General features: G+C 31.7%; 12 non-coding genes and 1 pseudogene across 12 annotated transcripts; all 13 read left to right on the forward strand.

The window, feature by feature from the left end:
- Positions 1 to 1998: 1998 nt before the first annotated feature.
- Trnai-uau (transfer RNA isoleucine (anticodon UAU)) lies at positions 1999 to 2096 on the forward strand. Its single transcript has 2 exons — positions 1999 to 2036; positions 2061 to 2096. It is a non-coding gene; the product is annotated as a tRNA-Ile (tRNA).
- Positions 2097 to 6326: 4230 nt separating this feature from the next.
- Trnai-uau (transfer RNA isoleucine (anticodon UAU)) lies at positions 6327 to 6424 on the forward strand. The gene is made up of 2 exons: positions 6327 to 6364; positions 6389 to 6424. It is a non-coding gene; the product is annotated as a tRNA-Ile (tRNA).
- A 211-nt stretch (positions 6425 to 6635) lies between these two features.
- Positions 6636 to 6733, forward strand: Trnai-uau (transfer RNA isoleucine (anticodon UAU)). The gene is made up of 2 exons: positions 6636 to 6673; positions 6698 to 6733. It is a non-coding gene; the product is annotated as a tRNA-Ile (tRNA).
- Positions 6734 to 6943: 210 nt separating this feature from the next.
- Positions 6944 to 7041, forward strand: Trnai-uau (transfer RNA isoleucine (anticodon UAU)). Its single transcript has 2 exons — positions 6944 to 6981; positions 7006 to 7041. It is a non-coding gene; the product is annotated as a tRNA-Ile (tRNA).
- Positions 7042 to 7252: 211 nt separating this feature from the next.
- Positions 7253 to 7350, forward strand: Trnai-uau (transfer RNA isoleucine (anticodon UAU)). The gene is made up of 2 exons: positions 7253 to 7290; positions 7315 to 7350. It is a non-coding gene; the product is annotated as a tRNA-Ile (tRNA).
- A 1141-nt stretch (positions 7351 to 8491) lies between these two features.
- Positions 8492 to 8589, forward strand: Trnai-uau (transfer RNA isoleucine (anticodon UAU)). Its single transcript has 2 exons — positions 8492 to 8529; positions 8554 to 8589. It is a non-coding gene; the product is annotated as a tRNA-Ile (tRNA).
- Positions 8590 to 12507: 3918 nt separating this feature from the next.
- Trnai-uau (transfer RNA isoleucine (anticodon UAU)) lies at positions 12508 to 12605 on the forward strand. Its single transcript has 2 exons — positions 12508 to 12545; positions 12570 to 12605. It is a non-coding gene; the product is annotated as a tRNA-Ile (tRNA).
- Positions 12606 to 12815: 210 nt separating this feature from the next.
- Positions 12816 to 12913, forward strand: Trnai-uau (transfer RNA isoleucine (anticodon UAU)). Its single transcript has 2 exons — positions 12816 to 12853; positions 12878 to 12913. It is a non-coding gene; the product is annotated as a tRNA-Ile (tRNA).
- Positions 12914 to 13123: 210 nt separating this feature from the next.
- Positions 13124 to 13221, forward strand: Trnai-uau (transfer RNA isoleucine (anticodon UAU)). Its single transcript has 2 exons — positions 13124 to 13161; positions 13186 to 13221. It is a non-coding gene; the product is annotated as a tRNA-Ile (tRNA).
- Positions 13222 to 13431: 210 nt separating this feature from the next.
- Trnai-uau (transfer RNA isoleucine (anticodon UAU)) lies at positions 13432 to 13529 on the forward strand. Its single transcript has 2 exons — positions 13432 to 13469; positions 13494 to 13529. It is a non-coding gene; the product is annotated as a tRNA-Ile (tRNA).
- Positions 13530 to 14670: 1141 nt separating this feature from the next.
- Positions 14671 to 14768, forward strand: Trnai-uau (transfer RNA isoleucine (anticodon UAU)). Its single transcript has 2 exons — positions 14671 to 14708; positions 14733 to 14768. It is a non-coding gene; the product is annotated as a tRNA-Ile (tRNA).
- Positions 14769 to 18998: 4230 nt separating this feature from the next.
- On the forward strand, positions 18999 to 19096 carry Trnai-uau (transfer RNA isoleucine (anticodon UAU)). The gene is made up of 2 exons: positions 18999 to 19036; positions 19061 to 19096. It is a non-coding gene; the product is annotated as a tRNA-Ile (tRNA).
- Positions 19097 to 24199: 5103 nt separating this feature from the next.
- LOC145244264 (5S ribosomal RNA) lies at positions 24200 to 24317 on the forward strand (annotated as a pseudogene).
- The last annotated feature ends 3626 nt before the right edge of the window (positions 24318 to 27943 follow it).

Raw genomic sequence — 27943 nt, forward strand, 5'->3', positions numbered from 1 at the left:
CATTTCAATGTAATGAAACATTTTCAATGTAAACTTTTGTACTTACCTATTTCTTACTATTTTCTTTATATTAAAGAGTATGATGTGTTAATTCGTAATAAAAAAATCATAATATTAATGCTATTTTGCAATAAAGTGTAACCTCTGGTGGCGCAATCGGTTAGCGCGCCGTACTTATAGACAGTTGGCTAATGGTAAAAGATATGTGGAGGTTGTGAGTTCGACCCTCACCCGGAGCATTGGTTTTATTTGAATTGTCTATGGTTAAACAGAAGATTATACAATCACTTAGGATTAGACTTTTGACCTGCATTTCAATGTAATGAAACATTTTCAATGTGAACTTTTGTAATTACCTATTTCTTACTATTTTCTTTATATTAAAGAGTATGATGTGTTAATTCGTAATAAAAAATCCTAATATTAATGCTATTTTGCAATAAAGTGTAACCTCAGGTGGACCAATTTGTTAGCGCGCCGTACTTATAGACAGATGGCTAATGGTAAAAGATATGTGGAGTTTGTGAGTTCAACCCCCACCCGGAGCAATGGTTTTATTTGAATTGTCTATGGTTAAACAGAAGATTATACAATCACTTAGGATTAGACTTTTGACCTGCATTTCAATGTAATGAAACATTTTCAATGTAAACTTTTGTAATTACCTATTTGTTACTATTTTGTTTATATTACAGAGTATGATGTGTTAATTCGTAATAAAAAATCATAATATTAATGCTATTTTGCAATAAAGTGTAACCTCTGGTGGCGCAATCGGTTAGCGCGCACTACTTATAGACAGTTGGCTAATGGTTAAAGATATTTGGAGGTTGTGAGTTCGACCCTCACCCGGAGCAATGGTTTTATTTGAATTGTCTATGGTTAAACAGAAGATTATACAATCACTTAGGATTAGACTTTTGACCTGCATTTCAATGTAATGAAACATTTTCAATGTAAACTTTTGTAATTACCTATTTCTTACTATTTTCTTTATATTAAAGAGTATGATGTGTTAATTCGTAATAAAAAATCCTAATATTAATGCTATTTTACAATAAAGTGTAACCTCCGGGGGCGCAATCGGTTAGCGCGCCGTACTTATAGACAGTTGGCTAATGGTAAAAGATATAAAGAGGTGTTGATTTTGTACCCTCACCCGGAGCAATGGTTTTGTTTGAATTGTCTATGGTTAAACAGAAGATTATACAATCACTTAGGATAAGACTTTTGACCTGCATTTCAATGTAATGAAACATTTTCAATGTAAACTTTTGTAATTACCTATTTCTTACTATTTTCTTTATATTAAAGAGTATGATGTGTTAATTCGTAATAAACAAATCCTAATATTAATGCTATTTTGCAATAAAGTGAAACCTCCGCGGGCGCAATCGGTTAGCGGACTGTACTTATAGACAGTTGGCTAATGGTAAAAGATATAAAGAGGTGTTGATTTTGTACCCTCACCCGGAGCAATGGTTTTATTTGAAGTGTCTATTGTTAAACAGAAGATTATACAATCACTTAGGATTAGACTTTTGACCTGCATTTCAATGTAATGAAACATTTTCAATGTAAACTTTTGTACTTACCTATTTCTTACTATTTTCTTTATATTAAAGAGTATGATGTGTTAATTCGTAATAAAAAATCATAATATTAATGCTATTTTGCAATAAAGTGTAACCTCTGGTGGCGCAATCGGTTAGCGCGCCGTACTTATAGACAGTTGGCTAATGGTAAAAGATATGTGGAGGTTGTGAGTTCGACCCTCACCCGGAGCAATGGTTTTATTTGAATTGTCTATGGTTAAACAGAAGATTATACAATCACTTAGGATTAGACTTTTGACCTGCATTTCAATGTAATGAAACATTTTCAATGTAAACTTTTGTAATTACCTATTTGTTACTATTTTGTTTATATTACAGAGTTTGATGTGTTAATTCGTAATAAAAAATTCTAATATTAATGCTATTTTGCAATAAAGTGTAACCTCCGGTGGCGCAATCGGTTAGCGCGCCGTACTTATAGACAGTTGGCTAATGGTAAAAGATATGTGGAGGTTGTGAGTTCGACCCTCACCCGGAGCAATGGTTTTATTTGAATTGTCTATGGTTAAACAGAAGATTATACAATCACTTAGGATTAGACTTTTGACCTGCATTTCAATGTAATGAAACATTTTCAATGTAAACTTTTGTAATTACCTATTTCTTACTATTTTCTTTATATTAAAGAGTATGATGTGTTAATTCGTAATAAAAAATCCTAATATTAATGCTATTTTGCAATAAAGTGTAACCTCCGGGGGCGCAATCGGTTAGCGCGCCGTACTTATAGACAGTTTTCTAATGGTAAAAGATATAAAGAGGTGTTGATTTTGTACCCTCACCCGGAGCAATGGTTTTGTTTGAATTGTCTATGGTTAAACAGAAGATTATACAATCACTAAGGATTAGACCTTTGACCTGCATTTCAATGTAATAAAACATTTTCAATGTAAACTTTTGTAATTACCTATTTCTTACTATTTTGTTTATATTACAGAGTATGATGTGTTAATTCGTAATAAAAAATCCTAATATTAATGCTATTTTGCAATAAAGGGTAACCTCCGGTGGCGCAATCGGTTAGCGCGTCGTACGTATAGACAGTTGGCTAATGGTAAAAGATATGTGGAGGTTGTGAGTTCGACCCTCACCCGGAGCAATGGTTTTATTTGAATTGTCTATGCTTAAACAGAAGATTATACAATCACTTAGGATTAGACTTTTGACCTGCATTTCAATGTAATGAAACATTTTCCATGTAAACTTTTGTAATTACCTATTTCTTACTATTTTCTTCATATTACAGAGTATGATGTGTTAATTCGTAATAAAAAATCCTAATATTAATGCTATTTTGCAATAAAGTGTAACCTCCGGGGGCGCAATCGGTTAGCGCGTCGTACTTATAGACAGTTAGTTAATGATAAAAGATATGCGCAGGTTATGAGTTCGACTTCACCCGGAGCAATTGTTTTATTTGAATTGTCTATGGTTTAACAGAAGATTCCATATTTCTTACTATTTTCTTTAAATTACAGAGTATGATGTATTAATTCGTAATAAAAAATCCTAATATTAATGCCATTTTGCAATAAAGTTTAAGCTCCGGTCGCGCAATCGGTTAGCGCACCGAGCAGTATCAGAGTTTTGGGGGAATTTTTGACACCCCTTACAGAAAACTGCGATTAAAATATAGAAAACTCGTAATTTCTCTTTCTAAAGTGGGTTATTTATGTTCTTTATAGAATATGCTTCCAAAATAAACTATTTAAGTTGTTTAAAAAATAATAGAAATATTATTTTTCATTGTTTAAAAAACATTGTGTACAAAGTGCGTGCGTGCGTTATGGGAAGCCATTTTGTTACGTAATGAAATCAATTGATTTTTTTGAGATGAATATTTTTCAATTTTTAAACTTTAAAAATCTATCAAAATTTTCCTATTCGTTCAATTGTTCCGTTTTTTTCAGGGTGAATGTAAAATTTTATGCTCTTTCCGATAAACTAAATATAATATTTTAGACAAACGTTGTTTTATAAATTCACCCCCCCCATTTTGGAATGTCTATGAGAAATTTAATAATTAATTTTGCTTGAAACGTTTTATATATCACAAATTGAAGATAAAACATAAATAAATAAAATACTCAAATTTAAAACAACAAAAAATATCACTTATCTGGTAATTTACCGGTAAAGTCCAAAATTTAAATCCTTCTTTTTTCGATAACCACGTGTTATTTTTATTTTTATTTTTTTTTTACGAGGAAGCTTAATTTTTGTTTAGAATTTTCCAGTAATTAATAGTCGATCAGTTTATATAATTATATTTAATTCCTGGTTTCCTCTTTTTCGATATATAAAAAAAAAAGACGAATTCGGATTATGCAGATGTATAGTATAATAAAAAAAATATTCAGGTATTTCTTTAAGATATTAAAAAAAGAAAAATACCAATGAACATCTGCGTTATATAGTAATTCGTGTTATTGAAAAAATGAAAACTATCAGATTTTTTCTACGATAGCGTCAAGGCACAATAATAAAAAAACCGGACAAGTTATCTCCCTTAAGTCAGGCAAAAACACCGTCCACGAAGGCCACGCGTTGACCCGACATTCAGCATTCTTCGGAGCAGACGTTCAGACGTATTTACTAGTTTTTAAAGAATTTTATTGGAATAATGGTGAGTTTTTTTGTTTTTTTTTTTACTACCCGTATTTTTTAACTTTCTGTAACTGATGAGAAAGTTGTATTTAAATTTTATTTTGACTTTTTAAACTTTATTTGAGTAAAAAACATTAATTTTTCAGGTAAGTTCACTTTATCGCCGAAAATGTTTCGGCGATAAAAAGTTACGTTTGTATTACTAGTGTCTCTGTCTGTACACATAGATTAAAAAGAAAGTGGTCTAAAAACAAAAATATAGCAAATAAATGTTATCAAAGGCAAGATAAAATATAAAAAACTCGTAATTTCTATTTTTAAAGTGGGTTTATTTTCTTTCTGGAATATACTTCCAGAACTTATAAAGTGAGTTGAGAAATTCGAAAAAGTTGTCCCAAAACAAATATAGAACAAATAAATGTTATCAAAGGCAAGATAAGTTACATTTCTACCTAACTGGATATATTTTTTGTGTTTTTATTCAGTGTAACAATGTAACATGTTTATTCAGCTCGAAAAACATGCAGTGTTTAAAATTCAAAATGGCGCCCGACTCTCTCTCGGAGAGGGTAAGTTTGGAAAAAGGTATTATAAATTATAAACTAGACAAAATACTGTTAGAAATTCGCTCAATATATGTTACCGTGACATAAGTTGACATATATTCGGTTGATTTTTAATAGTATTTTGTCTAGTTTATTATTTATAACATCTTTTCCCAAACTTACCGAAAGGTTGAATCCAAACCTTTTATTCTAAATTCAAACTGTCTGCTGGAAAAATTTATTTTCTTGTAAAAAAAAAGACAAATATTGAAAAACTTTTTATTCTGGAATTTAAATCTGTCTAAAGAGAATTTATATTTTCTTATTTTGTTTTTAATAAAATTATTTAAACTTTTATTCTGATTTCAAAATGTACGCTGGAAAATTTTATTTATTTTCTTGTTTTAAAGACATTTGCAAACTTATCTTAATTTGTTCCCACTGAATTTAAAATAAACTCAATTTCTTATTTCAATAAATGCAAATGGAATTTCTTTGCCTTTCTGCTTAATTTCTCACATCTTTGAAGAATTTATAAGAAATTATTTGATTAAAATCTTACTGACATTGCAAAATAGGAAATGTCAATCCGAAAGTGTTACCTTCGTTTATTTTATACAAAACGGAATAAAAAACTTATATTATAAAGAAGACGTGTTTTGGTTTGTTATTATTGTTATTATTACATTAAATATTTGTTTAATCATATATTGTAAATATGAAGAATTCCACACTTTATTCAATATAATCCAATATCGAGATTATTAAGGTTTCTGAATTAGTGTTTTTTTTTTACACTTATAGGCCTCCGTACATAAGTAAGAGATAATTTTTCACTTCCGGTGTCGTTACAACTTGCTTTAAAGACACGCGTGGTCGCGATGTGTGTTGGAAAAATCCTTCCATTTAAAAATACATGGATTATAATACATAAATATGAATAAATTCTCATACAGGAAGATTAAAAGAAAGCATATCTTACTCATTAACCAGGTAAGTTCTTTATTTTGCCGTTAAAATAATTATCGTAAGATTCAAGTAATGTTATTGTTCGAATGTTAAGTGAAGAAATCGACGGAAAAATAAATAAAATTGTTTATTTCTCTATTAAAGCTTTTATGATATTAAAATTTGGTCTTTGCTCGTTTTATTGAAATAAAATTTACGGGTTTAAATTACGTTTTACTATTATTAAAATCTGAAAGAAAGATAGGTGTATATTAAAAATGGCGACTTCGCTTGCGAATGTCCCCAAAATTCTGATACTGCTAACGGCACCGTATTATAGACATTTGTTTAATGGTAAAAGATATGCGGAGGTAGTCAGTTCGACCCTCACCCGGAGCAATGGTTTTATTTGAATTGTCTATGGTTAAACAGAAGATTATACAATCACTTAGGATTAGACTTTTGACCTGCATTTCAATGTAATGAAACATTTTCAATGTTAACTTTTGTAATTACCTATTTCTTACTATTGTGTTTGTATTACAGAGTATCATGTGTTAATTCGTAATAAACAAATCCTAATATTAATGCAATTTGCAATAACGTGTAAGCTCCGGTGGCGCAATCGGTTAGCGCGCCGTACTTATAGACAGTTGGCTAATGGTAAAAGATATGCGGAGGTTGTGAGTTCGACCCTCACCCGGAGCAATGGTTTTATTTGAATTGTATATGGTTAAACAGAAGATTATACAATCACTTAGGATTAGACATTTGACCGGCATTTCTATGTAATGAAACATTTTCAATGTAAACTTTTGTAATTACCTATTTCTTACTATTTTCTTTATATTAAAGAGTATGATGTGTTAATTCGTAATAAACAATCTTAATATTAATGCTATTTTGCAATAAAGCGTAAGCTTCGGTGGCGCAATCGGTTAGCGCGCCGTACTTATAGACAGTTGGCTAATGGTAAAAGATATGCGGAGGTTGTGAGTTCGACCCTCTCCCGGAGTAACATTATATTTGAATTGTATATGGATTAACAGAACATTTTACAATCACTTAAGATTAGACTTTTGACCTGCATTTCAATGTAATGAAACAGTTTCAATGTAAACTTTTGTAATTACCTGTTTCTTACTATTTTCTCTATATTAAAGAGTATGATGTGTTAATTCGTAATAAAAAATCCTAATATTAATGCTATTTTGCAATAAAGTGTAAGCTCCGGTGGCGCAATCGGTTAGCGCGCCGTACTTATAGACAGTTGGCTAATGGTAAAAGATATGCGGAGGTTGTGAGTTCGACCCTCACCCGGAGCAATGGTTTTATTTGAATTGTCTATGGTTAAACGGAACATTTTACAATCACTTAGGATTAGACTTTTGACCTGCATTTCAATGTAATGAAACATTTTCAATGTAAACTTTTGTAATTACCTATTTCTTACTATTTTCTTTATATTAAAGAGTATGATGTGTTAATTCGTAATAAAAAATCCTAATATTAATGCTATTTTGCAATAAAGTGGAAGCTCTGGTTGCGCAATCGGTTAGCGCGCCGTACTTATAGACAGTTGGCTAATGGTAAAAGATATGCGGAGGTTATGAGTTCGACTCTCACCCGGAGCAATGTTTTATTTGAATTGTCTATGGTTAAACGGAACATTTTACAATCACTTAGGATTAAACTTGTTACCTGCATTTCAATGTAATGAAACATTTTCAATGTAAACTTTTGTAATTACCTATTTGTTACTATGTTTTGTATATTAAAGAGTATGATGTGTTAATTCGTAATAAAAAATCCTAATATTAATGCTATTTTGCAATAAAGTGTAAGCTCCGGTGGCGCAATCGGTTAGCGCACCGTACTTATAGACAGTTGGCTAATGGTAAAAGATAGGCGGAGGTTTTGAGTTCGACCCTCACCCGGAGCAATGGTTTTATTTGAATTGTCTATGGTTAAACAGAACATTTTACAATCACTTAGGATTAGACTTTTGACCTGCATTTCAATGTAATGAAACATTTTCAATGTAAACTTTTGTAATTACCTATTTCTGACTATTTTTCCTTATATTAAAGAGTATTATGTGTTAATTCGTAATAAACAAATCCTAATATTAATGCTATTTTGCAATAAAGTGAAACCTCCGCGGGCGCAATCGGTTAGCGGACTGTACTTATAGACAGTTGGTTAATGGTAAAAGATATAAAGAGGTGTTGATTTTGTACCCTCACCCGGAGCAATGGTTTTGTTTGAATTGTCTATGGTTAAACAGAAGATTATACAATCACTTAGGATAAGACTTTTGACCTGCATTTCAATGTAATGAAACATTTTCAATGTAAACTTTTGTAATTACCTATTTCTTACTATTTTCTTTATATTAAAGAGTATGATGTGTTAATTCGTAATAAAAAATCCTAATATTAATGCTATTTTGCAATAAAGTGTAACCTCCGGGGGCGCAATCGGTTAGCGCGCCGTACTTATAGACAGTTTTCTAATGGTAAAAGATATAAAGAGGTGTTGATTTTGTACCCTCACCCGGAGCAATGGTTTTGTTTGAATTGTCTATGGTTAAACAGAAGATTATACAATCACTAAGGATTAGACCTTTGACCTGGATTTCAATGTAATGAAACATTTTCAATGTAAACTTTTGTACTTACCTATTTCTTACTATTTTCTTTATATTAAAGAGTATGATGTGTTAATTCGTAATAAAAAATCCTAATATTAATGCTATTTTGCAATAAAGTGTAAGCACCGGTGGCGCAATCGGTTAGCGCGCCGTACTTATAGACAGTTGGCTAATGGTAAAAGATATGCGGAGGTTGTGAGTTCGACCCTCACCCGGAGCAATGGTTTTATTTGAATTGTCTATGGTTAAACAGAAGATTATACAATCACTTAGGATTAGACTTTTGACCTGCATTTCAATGTAATAAAACATTTTCAATGTAAACTTTTGTAATTACCTATTTCTTACTATTTTGTTTATATTACAGAGTATGATGTGTTAATTCGTAATAAAAAATCCTAATATTAATGCTATTTTGCAATAAAGGGTAACCTCCGGTGGCGCAATCGGTTAGCGCGTCGTACGTATAGACAGTTGGCTAATGGTAAAAGATATGTGGAGGTTGTGAGTTCGACCCTCACCCGGAGCAATGGTTTTATTTGACTTGTCTATGCTTAAACAGAAGATTATACAATCACTTAGGATTAGACTTTTGACCTGCATTTCAATGTAATGAAACATTTTCCATGTAAACTTTTGTAATTACCTATTTCTTACTATTTTCTTCATATTACAGAGTATGATGTGTTAATTCGTAATAAAAAATCCTAATATTAATGCTATTTTGCAATAAAGTGTAACCTCCGGGGGCGCAATCGGTTAGCGCGTCGTACTTATAGACAGTTAGTTAATGATAAAAGATATGCGCAGGTTATGAGTTCGACTTCACCCGGAGCAATTGTTTTATTTGAATTGTCTATGGTTTAACAGAAGATTCCATATTTCTTACTATTTTCTTTAAATTACAGAGTATGATGTATTAATTCGTAATAAAAAATCCTAATATTAATGCCATTTTGCAATAAAGTGTAAGCTCCGGTCGCGCAATCGGTTAGCGCACCGAGCAGTATCAGAGTTTTGGGGGAATTTTTGACACCCCTTACAGAAAACTGCGATTAAAATATAGAAAACTCGTAATTTCTCTTTCTAAAGTGGGTTATTTATGTTCTTTATAGAATATGCTTCCAAAATAAACTATTTAAGTTGTTTAAAAAATAATAGAAATATTATTTTTCATTGTTTAAAAAACATTGTGTACAAAGTGCGTGCGTGCGTTATGGGAAGCCATTTTGTTACGTAATGAAATCAATTGATTTTTTTGAGATGAATATTTTTCAATTTTTAAACTTTAAAAATCTATCAAAATTTTCCTATTCGTTCAATTGTTCCGTTTTTTTCAGGGTGAATGTAAAATTTTATGCTCTTTCCGATAAACTAAATATAATATTTTAGACAAACGTTGTTTTATAAATTCACCCCCCCATTTTGGAATGTCTATGAGAAATTTAATAATTAATTTTGCTTGAAACGTTTTATATATCACAAATTGAAGATAAAACATAAATAAATAAAATACTCAAATTTAAAACAACAAAAAATATCACTTATCTGGTAATTTACCGGTAAAGTCCAAAATTTAAATCCTTCTTTTTTCGATAACCACGTGTTATTTTTATTTTTATTTTTTTTTTACGAGGAAGCTTAATTTTTGTTAGAATTTTCCAGTAATTAATAGTCGATCAGTTTATATAATTATATTTAATTCCTGGTTTCCTCTTTTTCGATATATAAAAAAAAAAGACGAATTCGGATTATGCAGATGTATAGTATAATAAAAAAAATATTCAGGTATTTCTTTAAGATATTAAAAAAAGAAAAATACCAATGAACATCTGCGTCATATAGTAATTCGTGTTATTGAAAAAATGAAAACTATCAGATTTTTTCTACGATAGCGTCAAGGCACAATAATAAAAAAACCGGACAAGTTATCTCCCTTAAGTCAGGCAAAAACACCGTCCACGAAGGCCACGCGTTGACCCGACATTCAGCATTCTTCGGAGCAGACGTTCAGACGTATTTACTAGTTTTTAAAGAATTTTATTGGAATAATGGTGAGTTTTTTTGTTTTTTTTTTTACTACCCGTATTTTTTAACTTTCTGTAACTGATGAGAAAGTTGTATTTAAATTTTATTTTGACTTTTTAAACTTTATTTGAGTAAAAAACATTAATTTTTCAGGTAAGTTCACTTTATCGCCGAAAATGTTTCGGCGATAAAAAGTTACGTTTGTATTACTAGTGTCTCTGTCTGTACACATAGATTAAAAAGAAAGTGGTCTAAAAACAAAAATATAGCAAATAAATGTTATCAAAGGCAAGATAAAATATAAAAAACTCGTAATTTCTATTTTTAAAGTGGGTTTATTTTCTTTCTGGAATATACTTCCAGAACTTATAAAGTGAGTTGAGAAATTCGAAAAAGTTGTCCCAAAACAAATATAGAACAAATAAATGTTATCAAAGGCAAGATAAGTTACATTTCTACCTAACTGGATATATTTTTTGTGTTTTTATTCAGTGTAACAATGTAACATGTTTATTCAGCTCGAAAAACATGCAGTGTTTAAAATTCAAAATGGCGCCCGACTCTCTCTCGGAGAGGGTAAGTTTGGAAAAAGGTATTATAAATTATAAACTAGACAAAATACTATTAGAAATTCGCTCAATATATGTTACCGTGACATAAGTTGACATATATTCGGTTGATTTTTAATAGTATTTTGTCTAGTTTATTATTTATAACATCTTTTCCCAAACTTACCGAAAGGTTGAATCCAAACCTTTTATTCTAAATTCAAACTGTCTGCTGGAAAAATTTATTTTCTTGTAAAAAAAAAGACAAATATTGAAAAACTTTTTATTCTGGAATTTAAATCTGTCTAAAGAGAATTTATATTTTCTTATTTTGTTTTTAATAAAATTATTTAAACTTTTATTCTGATTTCAAAATGTACGCTGGAAAATTTTATTTATTTTCTTGTTTTAAAGACATTTGCAAACTTATCTTAATTTGTTCCCACTGAATTTAAAATAAACTCAATTTCTTATTTCAATAAATGCAAATGGAATTTCTTTGCCTTTCTGCTTAATTTCTCACATCTTTGAAGAATTTATAAGAAATTATTTGATTAAAATCTTACTGACATTGCAAAATAGGAAATGTCAATCCGAAAGTGTTACCTTCGTTTATTTTATGCAAAACGGAATAAAAAACTTATATTATAAAGAAGACGTGTTTTGGTTTGTTATTATTGTTATTATTACATTAAATATTTGTTTAATCATATATTGTAAATATGAAGAATTCCACACTTTATTCAATATAATCCAATATCGAGATTATTAAGGTTTCTGAATTAGTGTTTTTTTTTTACACTTATAGGCCTCCGTACATAAGTAAGAGATAATTTTTCACTTCCGGTGTCGTTACAACTTGCTTTAAAGACACGCGTGGTCGCGATGTGTGTTGGAAAAATCCTACCATTTAAAAATACATGGATTATAATACATAAATATGAATAAATTCTCATACAGGAAGATTAAAAGAAAGCATATCTTACTCATTAACCAGGTAAGTTCTTTATTTTGCCGTTAAAATAATTATCGTAAGATTCAAGTAATGTTATTGTTCGAATGTTAAGTGAAGAAATCGACGGAAAAATAAATAAAATTGTTTATTTCTCTATTAAAGCTTTTATGATATTAAAATTTGGTCTTTGCTCGTTTTATTGAAATAAAATTTACGGGTTTAAATTACGTTTTACTATTATTAAAATCTGAAAGAAAGATAGGTGTATATTAAAAATGGCGACTTCGCCTGCGAATGTCCCCAAAATTCTGATACTGCTAACGGCACCGTATTATAGACATTTGTTTAATGGTAAAAGATATGCGGAGGTTGTCAGTTCGACCCTCACCCGGAGCAATGGTTTTATTTGAATTGTCTATGGTTAAACAGAAGATTATACAATCACTTAGGATTAGACTTTTGACCTGCATTTCAATGTAATGAAACATTTTCAATGTTAACTTTTGTAATTACCTATTTCTTACTATTGTGTTTGTATTACAGAGTATCATGTGTTAATTCGTAATAAACAAATCCTAATATTAATGCAATTTGCAATAACGTGTAAGCTCCGGTGGCGCAATCGGTTAGCGCGCCGTACTTATAGACAGTTGGCTAATGGTAAAAGATATGCGGAGGTTGTGAGTTCGACCCTCTCCCGGAGTAACATTATATTTGAATTGTATATGGATTAACAGAACATTTTACAATCACTTAGGATTAGACTTTTGACCTGCATTTCAATGTAATGAAACAGTTTCAATGTAAACTTTTGTAATTACCTGTTTCTTACTATTTTCTCTATATTAAAGAGTATGATGTGTTAATTCGTAATAAAAAATCCTAATATTAATGCTATTTTGCAATAAAGTGTAAGCTCCGGTGGCGCAATCGGTTAGCGCGCCGTACTTATAGACAGTTGGCTAATGGTAAAAGATATGCGGAGGTTGTGAGTTCGACCCTCACCCGGAGCAATGGTTTTATTTGAATTGTCTATGGTTAAACGGAACATTTTACAATCACTTAGGATTAGATTTTGACCTGCATTTCAATGTAATGAAACATTTTCAATGTAAACTTTTGTAATTACCTATTTCTTACTATTTTCTTTATATTAAAGAGTATGATGTGTTAATTCGTAATAAAAAATCCTAATATTAATGCTATTTTGCAATAAAGTGGAAGCTCTGGTTGCGCAATCGGTTAGCGCGCCGTACTTATAGACAGTTGGCTAATGGTAAAAGATATGCGGAGGTTATGAGTTCGACTCTCACCCGGAGCAATGTTTTATTTGAATTGTCTATGGTTAAACGGAACATTTTACAATCACTTAGGATTAAACTTGTTACCTGCATTTCAATGTAATGAAACATTTTCAATGTAAACTTTTGTAATTACCTATTTGTTACTATGTTTTGTATATTAAAGAGTATGATGTGTTAATTCGTAATAAAAAATCCTAATATTAATGCTATTTTGCAATAAAGTGTAAGCTCCGGTGGCGCAATCGGTTAGCGCACCGTACTTATAGACAGTTGGCTAATGGTAAAAGATATGCGGAGGTTTTGAGTTCGACCCTCACCCGGAGCAATGGTTTTATTTGAATTGTCTATGGTTAAACAGAACATTTTACAATCACTTAGGATTAGACTTTTGACCTGCATTTCAATGTAATGAAACATTTTCAATGTAAACTTTTGTAATTACCTATTTCTGACTATTTTCCTTATATTAAAGAGTATTATGTGTTAATTCGTAATAAACAAATCCTAATATTAATGCTATTTTGCAATAAAGTGAAACCTCCGCGGGCGCAATCGGTTAGCGGACTGTACTTATAGACAGTTGGTTAATGGTAAAAGATATAAAGAGGTGTTGATTTTGTACCCTCACCCGGAGCAATGGTTTTATTTGAAGTGTCTATTGTTAAACAGAAGATTATACAATTACTTAGGATTAGACTTTTTACCTGCATTTCAATGTAATGAAACATTTTCAATGTAAACTTTTGTACTTACCTATTTCTTACTATTTTCTTTATATTAAAGAGTATGATGTGTTAATTCGTAATAAAAAATCATAATATTAATGCTATTTTGCAATAAAGTGTAACCTCTGGTGGCGCAATCGGTTAGCGCGCCGTACTTATAGACAGTTGGCTAATGGTAAAAGATATGTGGAGGTTGTGAGTTCGACCCTCACCGGGAGCAATGGTTTTATTTGAATTGTCTATGGTTAAACAGAAGATTTTACAATCACTTAGGATTAGACTTTTGACCTGCATTTCAATGTAATGAAACATTTTCAATGTAAACTTTTGTAATTACCTATTTCTTACTATTTTCTTTATATTAAAGAGTATGATGTGTTAATTCGTAATAAAAAATCCTAATATTAATGCTATTTTGCAATAAAGTGTAACCTCCGGGGGCGCAATCGGTTAGCGCGCCGTACTTATAGACAGTTTTCTAATGGTAAAAGATATAAAGAGGTGTTGATTTTGTACCCTCACCCGGAGCAATGGTTTTGTTTGAATTGTCTATGGTTAAACAGAAGATTATACAATCACTAAGGATTAGACCTTTGACCTGGATTTCAATGTAATGAAACATTTTCAATGTAAACTTTTGTACTTACCTATTTCTTACTATTTTCTTAATATTAAAGAGTATGATGTGTTAATTCGTAATAAAAAATCCTAATAGTAATGCTATTTTGCAATAAAGTGTAAGCTCCGGTGGCGCAATCGGTTAGCGCGCCGTACTTATAGACAGTTGGCTAATGGTAAAAGATATGCGGAGGTTGTGAGTTCGACCCTCACCGGGAGCAATGGTTTTATTTGAATTGTCTATGGTTAAACAGAAGATTATACAATCACTTAGGATTAGACTTTTGACCTGCATTTCAATGTAATAAAACATTTTCAATGTAAACTTTTGTAATTACCTATTTCTTACTATTTTGTTTATATTACAGAGTATCATGTGTTAATTCGTAATAAAAAATCCTAATATTAATGCTATTTTGCAATAAAGGGTAACCTCCGGTGGCGCAATCGGTTAGCGCGTCGTACGTATAGACAGTTGGCTAATGGTAAAAGATATGTGGAGGTTGTGAGTTCGACCCTCACCCGGAGCAATGGTTTTATTTGAATTGTCTATGCTTAAACAGAAGATTATACAATCACTTAGGATTAGACTTTTGACCTGCATTTCAATGTAATGAAACATTTTCCATGTAAACTTTTGTAATTACCTATTTCTTACTATTTTCTTCATATTACAGAGTATGATGTGTTAATTCGTAATAAAAAATCCTAATATTAATGCTATTTTGCAATAAAGTGTAACCTCCGGGGGCGCAATCGGTTAGCGCGTCGTACTTATAGACAGTTAGTTAATGATAAAAGATATGCGCAGGTTATGAGTTCGACTTCACCCGGAGCAATTGTTTTATTTGAATTGTCTATGGTTTAACAGAAGATTCCATATTTCTTACTATTTTCTTTAAATTACAGAGTATGATGTATTAATTCGTAATAAAAAATCCTAATATTAATGCCATTTTGCAATAAAGTGTAAGCTCCGGTCGCGCAATCGGTTAGCGCACCGAGCAGTATCAGAGTTTTGGGGGAATTTTTGACACCCCTTACAGAAAACTGCGATTAAAATATAGAAAACTCGTAATTTCTCTTTCTAAAGTGGGTTATTTATGTTCTTTATAGAATATGCTTCCAAAATAAACTATTTAAGTTGTTTAAAAAATAATAGAAATATTATTTTTCATTGTTTAAAAAACATTGTGTACAAAGTGCGTGCGTGCGTTATGGGAAGCCATTTTGTTACGTAATGAAATCAATTGATTTTTTTGAGATGAATATTTTTCAATTTTTAAACTTTAAAAATCTATCAAAATTTTCCTATTCGTTCAATTGTTCCGTTTTTTTCAGGGTGAATGTAAAATTTTATGCTCTTTCCGATAAACTAAATATAATATTTTAGACAAACGTTGTTTTATAAATTCACCCCCCCCCATTTTGGAATGTCTATGAGAAATTTAATAATTAATTTTGCTTGAAACGTTTTATATATCACAAATTGAAGATAAAACATAAATAAATAAAATACTCAAATTTAAAACAACAAAAAATATCACTTATCTGGTAATTTACCGGTAAAGTCCAAAATTTAAATCCTTCTTTTTTCGATAACCACGTGTTATTTTTATTTTTATTTTTTTTTTACGAGGAAGCTTAATTTTTGTTTAGAATTTTCCAGTAATTAATAGTCGATCAGTTTATATAATTATATTTAATTCCTGGTTTCCTCTTTTTCGATATATAAAAAAAAAAGACGAATTCGGATTATGCAGATGTATAGTATAATAAAAAAAATATTCAGGTATTTCTTTAAGATATTAAAAAAAGAAAAATACCAATGAACATCTGCGTCATATAGTAATTCGTGTTATTGAAAAAATGAAAACTATCAGATTTTTTCTACGATAGCGTCAAGGCACAATAATAAAAAAACCGGACAAGTTATCTCCCTTAAGTCAGGCAAAAACACCGTCCACGAAGGCCACGCGTTGACCCGACATTCAGCATTCTTCGGAGCAGACGTTCAGACGTATTTACTAGTTTTTAAAGAATTTTATTGGAATAATGGTGAGTTTTTTTGTTTTTTTTTTTACTACCCGTATTTTTTAACTTTCTGTAACTGATGAGAAAGTTGTATTTAAATTTTATTTTGACTTTTTAAACTTTATTTGAGTAAAAAACATTAATTTTTCAGGTAAGTTCACTTTATCGCCGAAAATGTTTCGGCGATAAAAAGTTACGTTTGTATTACTAGTGTCTCTGTCTGTACACATAGATTAAAAAGAAAGTGGTCTAAAAACAAAAATATAGCAAATAAATGTTATCAAAGGCAAGATAAAATATAAAAAACTCGTAATTTCTATTTTTAAAGTGGGTTTATTTTCTTTCTGGAATATACTTCCAGAACTTATAAAGTGAGTTGAGAAATTCGAAAAAGTTGTCCCAAAACAAATATAGAACAAATAAATGTTATCAAAGGCAAGATAAGTTACATTTCTACCTAACTGGATATATTTTTTGTGTTTTTATTCAGTGTAACAATGTAACATGTTTATTCAGCTCGAAAAACATGCAGTGTTTAAAATTCAAAATGGCGCCCGACTCTCTCTCGGAGAGGGTAAGTTTGGAAAAAGGTATTATAAATTATAAACTAGACAAAATACTGTTAGAAATTCGCTCAATATATGTTACCGTGACATAAGTTGACATATATTCGGTTGATTTTTAATAGTATTTTGTCTAGTTTATTATTTATAACATCTTTTCCCAAACTTACCGAAAGGTTGAATCCAAACCTTTTATTCTAAATTCAAACTGTCTGCTGGAAAAATTTATTTTCTTGTAAAAAAAAAGACAAATATTGAAAAACTTTTTATTCTGGAATTTAAATCTGTCTAAAGAGAATTTATATTTTCTTATTTTGTTTTTAATAAAATTATTTAAACTTTTATTCTGATTTCAAAATGTACGCTGGAAAATTTTATTTATTTTCTTGTTTTAAAGACATTTGCAAACTTATCTTAATTTGTTCCCACTGAATTTAAAATAAACTCAATTTCTTATTTCAATAAATGCAAATGGAATTTCTTTGCCTTTCTGCTTAATTTCTCACATCTTTGAAGAATTTATAAGAAATTATTTGATTAAAATCTTACTGACATTGCAAAATAGGAAATGTCAATCCGAAAGTGTTACCTTCGTTTATTTTATACAAAACGGAATAAAAAACTTATATTATAAAGAAGACGTGTTTTGGTTTGTTATTATTGTTATTATTACATTAAATATTTGTTTAATCATATATTGTAAATATGAAGAATTCCACACTTTATTCAATATAATCCAATATCGAGATTATTAAGGTTTCTGAATTAGTGTTTTTTTTTTACACTTATAGGCCTCCGTACATAAGTAAGAGATAATTTTTCACTTCCGGTGTCGTTACAACTTGCTTTAAAGACACGCGTGGTCGCGATGTGTGTTGGAAAAATCCTTCCATTTAAAAATACATGGATTATAATACATAAATATGAATAAATTCTCATACAGGAAGATTAAAAGAAAGCATATCTTACTCATTAACCAGGTAAGTTCTTTATTTTGCCGTTAAAATAATTATCGTAAGATTCAAGTAATGTTATTGTTCGAATGTTAAGTGAAGAAATCGACGGAAAAATAAATAAAATTGTTTATTTCTCTATTAAAGCTTTTATGATATTAAAATTTGGTCTTTGCTCGTTTTATTGAAATAAAATTTACGGGTTTAAATTACGTTTTACTATTATTAAAATCTGAAAGAAAGATAGGTGTATATTAAAAATGGCGACTTCGCCTGCGAATGTCCCCAAAATTCTGATACTGCTAACGGCACCGTATTATAGACATTTGTTTAATGGTAAAAGATATGCGGAGGTTGTCAGTTCGACCCTCACCCGGAGCAATGGTTTTATTTGAATTGTCTATGGTTAAACAGAAGATTATACAATCACTTAGGATTAGACTTTTGACCTGCATTTCAATGTAATGAAACATTTTCAATGTTAACTTTTGTAATTACCTATTTCTTACTATTGTGTTTGTATTACAGAGTATCATGTGTTAATTCGTAATAAACAAATCCTAATATTAATGCAATTTGCAATAAAGTGTAAGCTCCGGTGGCGCAATCGGTTAGCGCGCCGTACTTATGGACAGTTGGTTAATGGGAAAAATATGCGGAGGTTGTGAGTTCGACCCTTACTAGGAGTACTGGTTTTATTTTAATTTGCTATGGTTAAACAGAAGATTATACAATCACTTAGGATTAGACTTTTGACCTGCATTTCAATGTAATGAAACATTTTCAATGTAAACTTTTGTAATTACCTATTTCTTAATATTTTGTTTATATTACAGAGTATGATGTGTTAATTCGTAATAAACAAATCCTAATATTAATGCTATTTTGCAATAAAGTGTAAGCTCCGGTGGCGCAATCGGTTAGCGCGCCGTACTTATAGACAGTTGGTTAATGGTAAAAGATATGCGGAGGTTGTGAGTTCGACCCTCACCCGGAGCAATGGTTTTATTTGAATTTTAATCTGGTTAAACAGAAGATTATACAATCACTTAGGATTAGACTTTTTAACTGCATTTTATGTAATGAAAAATTTTCAATGTGTACCTTTGTAATTAACTATTTCTTACTATTTTATTTATATTACAGAGTATGATGTGTTAATTCGTAATAAACAAATCCTAATATTAATGCTATTTTGCAATAAAGTGTAACCTCCGGGGGCGCAATCGGTTAGCGCGTCGTACTTATAGACAGTTGGCTAATGGTAAAAGATATGCGGAGGTTGTGAGTTCGACCCTCACGCGGAGCAATTGTTTTATTTGAATTGTCTATGGTTAAACAGAAGATTATACAATCACATAGGATTAGACTTTTGACCTGCATTTCAATGTAATGAAACATTTTCAATGTAAACTTTTGTAATTCCATATTTTTACTATTTTCTTTAAATTACAGAGTATGATGTGTTAATTCGTAATAAAAATCCTAATATTAATGCTATTTGGCAATAAGGTTTAAGCTCCGGCGGCTCAATCACTTATCGCGCTGTACAGTTGGTTAATGGTAAAAGATAGTCGGTGGTTGTGAGTTCGACCCTCACCCCGAGCAATGGTTATATGTGGATTTGCTATGAGTGAACAGATGATTATATAATCACTTAGGATTAGACTTTTGACCTGCATTTCAATGTAATGAAACATTTTCAATGTAAACTTTTGTAGTTACATAATGTTTGCCATTGTCTTGAAATTACAGAGTATTATGTGTTAATTCGTATTAAAAAATCCTAATATTAATGCTATTTTGCAATAAAATGGAAGCTACGGTTGCGCAATCGGTTAGCGGTCCGTACTTATAGATAGTTGGTTAACGGTAAAAGATATGCGGAGGTTGTGAGTTCGACCCTCATCCGGAGCAATGGTTTTATTTGAATTGTCTATAGTTAAACAGAATATTATACAATCACTTAGGATTATACTTTTGAGCTGCATTTTAATGTAATGAAATATTTTCAATGTAAACTTTTGTAATTGTATATTTCTTACTATTTTGATTATATTACAGAGTTCGATTCCTTGATTTAGTTATAAATGTTTCGTAATAAAAAGATATTAATGCAACGTTGCACAAAAGCAGCAGCTGGGTTGGCGCAATTGATTAACGCACCGTATTCGTGGACGGTTGGTTAGTGGTGATGGGCGGATTTTTTGTGTTCAATTCTTATCCGGTTGAATCGTGTTTTTTGAATTTGCCATTAAACAGGCATCTGTCGACAAGTGCCCTATCTACCTACGTCTACCTTGGCTAGGTAATGTTAGTGAAAGATTTGCCAAGCAAATTTCTTCTGTCGTACAACAATGTTACTTTGCATCAAATACCCGTGTTGTTTTTTCTTGTAAACCCATTTTGTCTTCAATTTGTAAAGACGTTCTTCCCCTCCCCCCACCATAACAATTCTATTATTTATTTATTTAAATGTAGCTGCGGTGTGCGCTATGTCGGGCGGACGTCTCAAAGATTAGATTATAGGGTAAAACAACATGTTCAATCCAAAATTCGAAATGGAAATTACCTACCTTCGGACGTTTTGAACAATACCCACGGCTCATCTATAGGAGAGCACCTTATAAATAATCGTATTTGTGCTTTGAATTTTAGTGCTGACTTTTTTTCCATCCTTAGTAAGTCGCACTCTCTTTATCATCTTAAAATTCTAGAAACTATATATATTAAGACTCTGAGACCTTCTCTTTGCAAACAAAATAGAATCTCTTAGGACTTAATCTAGTTTCTATTTAATAATTAAACCCCCTTTTTTTATATATTCCCCCCTACTTTTTCATCTCCGATTCATTGTTACCCCCGTTTCTTTTTAAAACGTAATTAAGCTCGATTTTAGCTCTGTTGAGCGAGCTTCGAAACCGGTCAGCTGACACATTCATTTTTATTTTTTAATTTCACAATCTTAAATAAATAATGTTTTCTAACAAGTTTAAATTTAGTCTTTACATAGCCATAATAAAATTTTGTACCCCGCAAAAAATATTTAAATATATATATAATAACAATAATATATAGCAATAATATGAGAATAATTTTTCATTCAAATATTTCAAATTCGCATCAAATTTGATCCAAAGTCATTAGCAACATTTTTGAATTTTTTTAATACACACACACACACACACACACACACACACACACACACACACACACACACACACACATACATACATACATATATATATATATATATATATATATATAGATAGATATATATATACATATACACACACACATATATATAGATATATATAAATACATACACACACACACACACACACACACACACACACACACACACACACACATATATATATATATATATATATATATATATATATATATATATATATATATATACACAATATAAATTTATTTAAATTTAGCACTCCTTGCTTTTTATGGGAATGTTTGAAACAACGAAAGGATAGAAGGAATCCCAAGTATTTGATTTATTTAAAAGAAAAAAAACATATATAATGGGCGATATAAAACTGTCTATCTGCGATATACAGAAATATCAGGGTTGGCATCTGAATACATACAACCGTCTGAATAAACGAGCTGGATTTATTGCATTTTGTTCACTCTTACCATCGCCACTGCCTGTGAAGCCTGAACACATACACCCATTGCATCTATTGTCACCGATTGTACACCAATCACACGCAACCCCGCTACGTTTAAAATGAGAAAAATATTTTTATGCATTTATTTAAAACATAAAAATGTTTTTTTATGTTCCAATAATCTCTCATGACCGATTCATTAACTTGTCTTTGTCCATTGTAAGTTGGAAACGCGCACGCACATGCACGCACGCATGCGCGTGGCGCGCGCGCACACACACACACACACACACACACACACACACACACAGAATCCACTAATATCTGTTGTATGTATCGATCATTAAATTTACTTGTTAGTGTGTTATTATATACGTTAAATATATACGGATTTGTATCATCAATTTAACCACAGTTATTACATAATAATATACAGTGATGATCATATTTATTGGCACGGTAAAATAAAAGTTAAATTTTGTCTAATAAATTCTAAAAAAGGGATTAAATTAAAGAAAATAACAAAGTATATTATGTATTTTTAACTGGCCTTTCCGATGCAGCAATCGGATTTTAGAAAAAATAAATAACAAAGGAACAACAAACATAATTGCAAAAAACCCTTGTTCAAAATTATTGGCACGATTTATTTAATAATCAATTGTATAGCCTTTGGCTTTGATTACCCTCCTCAGTCGCTTTTCATAGTATACAACCAAGTTGTTGCACTCTTCAGTAGTAATTTTAGCCCACTCTTCCTGACAATAATCCTCCAATTGAATAAGATTCTTAGGCTTCCTTTGCATTACCCTCAATTTTAATGTTCTCCATAAATTTTCAATTGGATTAAGGTCTGGGCTTTGTGATGGCCACTCCAAAACATTAATATGATTGTCCTCAAGCCATTTCTTAGTCAGTTTAGCCGAATGCTTTGGGTCATTATCTTGCATGAACCACCAACGACGACCAAGTGAGAGCTCTTTAGCAGAGTCTTTCAGGTTTTCATCCAATATTTTAACATAATCTTCCTTTTTTATGCTACCTGTGACCTTAACAAGTCGCCCTGGTCCAGAGGCAGCAAAGGATCCCCAAAACATCAAACTGCCTCCACCGTGCTTCACTGTGGGTATGGTGTTCTTAGGCAGGAAAGCTTCGCCAGATTTTCTGTAAATATAAGACACTTTATTATGGCCAAATAACTCTATTTTCGTTTCGTCAGTCCATAGAACACGTTTCCAGAATGCAACATCTTTATCAATATGACGTTTTGCAAAGGCTAGCCTTGCTTTCAGGTGCATAGGCTTCAATAAGGGAGTCTTCCTCGGACGACATGCTTTTAAACCAGCTCTCTTCAAAACTCTACCAACTGTATGTCGAGATACATTCACTCCAGAGGTGCTCTGTTCATCAACAATCTCCCCAACAGAGATCCTTGGGTTTTGTTTTACTTGTCGAACAATTTTCCGTTCATCTCTTGGGGAAAGAATCCTTTTTCTCCCTCTACCCTCTAAACTCATAACGTGGCCTTGCGATTTGAACTTGTTTATTATGGCTCTAACAGTGGATTTGGGAAGGTTTAGCTTCTTTGAAATCTTATCATAGCCCTCCCCATTGGTATGGCATGCTACAACAAGCTTCCTGACGTCTTCGCTGTGTTCCTTAGTTTTAACCATGGCGATTGAAAATTATAATTTAGTCACTTATAATAGTTTAAATAAATCGCTATCTAAAAATTATCTGAAAAAATTATTCACTGAATTAGCGTTAAACAAGCATAATATGGCTATAAAAAAGTTCAGAAAGCACGTAAACCGGAAATTGATTGATATTATACTGATACTAAAAGAAAAACAAAGCCGTGCCAATAATTTTGAACAAGGGTTTTTTGCAATTATGTTTGTTGTTCCTTTGTTATTTATTTTTTCTAAAATCCGATTGCTGCATCGGAAAGGCCAGTTAAAAATACATAATATACTTTGTTATTTTCTTTAATTTAATCCCTTTTTTAGAATTTATTAGACAAAATTTAACTTTTATTTTACCGTGCCAATAAATATGATCATCACTGTATGTTCAACCTCCTCTAAAGGCGCAACCCCATAGTCCGCTAGACTGGCGCATACCACCAACAATCCAATTTTGATATCGTCAGTTGGTTGACAATTTTTGTACCGAAAAAACAAAAACAAACTCCGCTGAATTCTAGTGTGTGCGTTTTCCTTCCTTACTAATCCACACTTCTTCACCGCTGCCGACAATAAGGCTATATCATTATATTTATTTATATATCATTATATTTTCATATATCAGTTGTCATCATACTTTTATGCACAATAGAAATACTACACAACAAGCTGCGGCGAAGGTATTTACACAGTGAACACGTTTGGAATTCGTCATTGAAGTAATAAAAATAAAAATAGAAAAAGAGGAGGAAAAATTGTAATTTCCTCACGGGTTATATGTTTCTTCATACGGCATAATCACGTTTGACACACTGGTTCTCGTCAGATCACCGAAGTTAAGCAATGATGAGCCTGGCTAGTACCAGGTGGGTGACCATTTGGAACTTCTAGGTGCTGTATATGCTCTCCGTTTATCTCGGCATTGTTTCCAGTCCTCATGGGCTTCTCCTTGCCACTAGACTCAAACAGTGCCGATTCAGGAGATTACGTAAACCTCGCCAGATAATTACACGCGCAGCTGCCCCTACAGGGGGTATCCTCTGTCTTTCGAGACTGAACAGAGGCACCGAGATATTCTTCTTCAGTTTTTAATACTAAACACTAAACAACGAGAAAAATGTACAAGTTTTTTTTTTTTTTAATTCTGAAAGAAGAGATCAGCTCATCCAAAAAAAGTTTTAGATGCAAACAAATTTGCAAAAATTAATTCCGCGGATCCTTTCATCACATCGATTGAATGGATCCACGGATTACACCGATTACATGTTTAAATAGCAATAATATGAGAATAATTTTTCAATAATTCAAATATTTCAAATTCGCATCAAATTTGATCCAAAGTCATTAGCAACATTTTTGAACTTTTTTAAACATCATAATTTATCTCAGAACTAGGGTAGCAAGAAACTGATGAAGCTTCAGTTTTTGCTACTCTAGTTCTTTTCTGAACCGTAACACAAGGTGGAAACAGAATCAAAGGAACAAACTATCACTTCTTATAGTCGAGAGTAATTATTATTTTCCTTCTTCTAAAAACTTAACTCGATATTTGTCCATTTCCTTCTTGCGTTTACATTTTTATTGAAATGTATTCTCATGTCTCTTTTGTTATTTCTTTCTTTAAGCAGTTTTAACAGTTTTTAATAAATAATAACGCCAATCAAGGCTGCTGTAAAAGAAACAAAAATAAATCATGCTGAGCTCCCTCTACCATGCTAGAAAACTACTATTCCGTATCTGTACAAAGCCACCATTCACCCATGCATGGAGTATTGTTTTCACATCTGGACTGATACACCTACAACTAGTCTCTCCCTCTTAGACAAGTTAAAAAAAAGTATCAAATTTAATATGTCCAGCACGGTCAACCGAGCTCCAGCACCTGTCACATCGCTGAAATGTTGCATCCCTGTGCCTGTTTTACAAGTACTTTAATAGAATGTATTCTACTGAACACGTAGCACTTGCGTCCTCCCCCTTCTCGACGTAAATACTCCCGGCTAACCCAATAAGCAGAAAAATGTCACCCCTTTACTATAGAGGTACCTTGACGACAGAAAGCTTTCTAATCTAATAGTTTATTCCCTCGCTAGACATTGGAATTCCCTCCTTGTCTCCTACTTCCCTGACTGCACTAACACGCAGATATTTAAATATGCGAACAGACATCTTATTACTCAACTTTCTGCATAGAATTTCTGTAGGCTCCATCTTAAATAATTGTCCCTTATATCCAAATGGCAATATGCCTTGTTTAGGGTGAATAAGAGTTTAAAAAAAAATATAAAAAAATAACATCTGTATGAAGCGTTACTCTCTTTTTCTTTCAAGAACGGTATGTAGTCACATTGTACATGAAATAATGTCGTTTTAAAACCATTATTTCAAAATAAAACCAGGTGATGAATAGTGTCAGGAAGAGTCGGTGTTACCCAACGTCAATCCCCCCTCCCGATCGAGGTAAAGCGAAGGGCCCAAACCTGCTGGGAACGGAAGAGAATTGTTTCAGTAGTGCACACAATGGGTCCTTAGCTTTAACTTTTTTCATTGTACTTAAATATTCCAAACTAAAGAATTCTATAGACTCTTTTAACGGCGTATCAAAAACTTAATTGCGCATGTGCATTAATCCGCCCTAAACTTAATTTCAGTCATACTTCAGTTCTTTAAAAAAGTTTTAAATTTGAAAACATACATTCTTTATAAAATAATGAATACAGACTAAGCCTTTCATTAATATATCCGGCTCAATAGAATGATATGACAACATATATCGAAGTTAACAATACAAATTCACCACAAGGAGTCTAAGATTATAAAATAATAATAATAATAATAATGATAATAATAATAATAATAATAATAATAATAATAATAATAAAAAATTGAAAATCGATTAGGATATATGTAAGAAAATGCATTGTCAATTTCATATGGATCTACCAGAGGCAGTGGACAAGGAATATGATGGTTGTCAAACTGTGACTTGAAGATTGGGACAGAAACTCTAATATGTGCCGCACAAAAGCAGATGCTTAGGATATATTATATGAATGTCACATTGATAAAACGGCGTAAAGTCCCCGATTGTGTGGACAACAAGGTGAGAATATACAACACATCGTCAGTAGTTGTGTAAAGTCAGCTCAAAAGGAGTACAAGAGACGTCAGGACATTTTTAGGAGAACGGTACATTGGGATATATGTAAAACAAGAGGATTGGAATGCAATGAAAAATGGTACGAGAATGTTCCAGAAGGAGCGATGGAAAGTGATAATATGAAATTATAATGAGATATGAATATCCAATGTGAAAATTTGACTGAATCAAAGAGACTAGATTTAATTTTGTTAGAAAAAAATGTAACAAAAGACAACTACCATTACAGTACCAGGGTAAAAAAAAAGTATCAAGACTTGAAAAGGGAGTTAAAAATATTGTGAATGAGGAAGAAAATAGACGTTGCACCTGCTATAACGGAAGCCCTAGGAGATAACAAAAGGATCTGACAAGTGGATTTAGAAAATTGGAATCAATTGCAATGTTGGGGTGATACTGAAGACTGCCTTGTCGGGAATCGCCAGAATCTTGCGGAAATTACTGGAAGCCTGAGAAAAGAAGAAGCTGATAGCCTATAATCTAAAATCGGCAATAATAACAATCAAAATGTGACATAATAATAATAATAATAATAATAATAATAATAATAATAATAATAATAATAATACCAAGCGGGATCACCAACGTAATAGAAAATGCAATGAAAACATGGAGACTGGAATTAACAGCCGATGGAAACACATAACAGAAATTAACATACAAAGAGGCATCTTTCACGGAGACTCACTATCACCACTACTGTTCATCATAGCCATGATGCCCTTGAACAGTATTCTGAGAAAGTGCCAAGCCGGATACAAGTTCTCCAATACACAGGAAAAAATGAACCACCTGATGTACATGGACGATCTGAAACTTTTTTGCAAGGACCGAAAAGGAGCAAGAGACACTAATCAACACTACCAGAATCTACAGCCAATATATCCAAATGGAATTTGGAATGGAAAAGTGCGCACAACTAGTTATAAGAAAGGGAAAACTGCAAACGACAGAAGGCATGGAACTACCCAACCAAACAGAAATGAGGGCACTAGGGGAACAAGACGACTATAAATACTTGGGAATTCTGGAAGCGGACACCATCAGAGCAACAGAAATGAAAGAGAAAATTAGAAAGGAATACCTCAGGAGAACGAGAAAACTCCTGGAAACGAAATTATATAGCAGAAACCTAATAAAAGGTATAAATACATGGGCAGTATCACTAGTAAGATACTCTGGACCGTTTATAGGATGGAGAAAAGAAGAACTGAGACAGCTCGACCAGAAAACCAGGAAACTCATGACCATGCATAATGCACTGCATCCAAAGGACGATACTGACAGACTCTACGTGAAAAGGAATGACGGTGGGAGAGGACTGATCTGTGTAGAAGACTGTGTGAAGGATACGAAAAAAGTACTAGAA

The sequence above is a fragment of the Euprymna scolopes genome, chromosome 22, assembly GCF_053919585.1.
Source record: "Euprymna scolopes isolate OS-2025 chromosome 22, ASM5391958v1, whole genome shotgun sequence".
In the NCBI taxonomy this organism is placed as follows: domain Eukaryota; kingdom Metazoa; phylum Mollusca; class Cephalopoda; order Sepiida; family Sepiolidae; genus Euprymna; species Euprymna scolopes.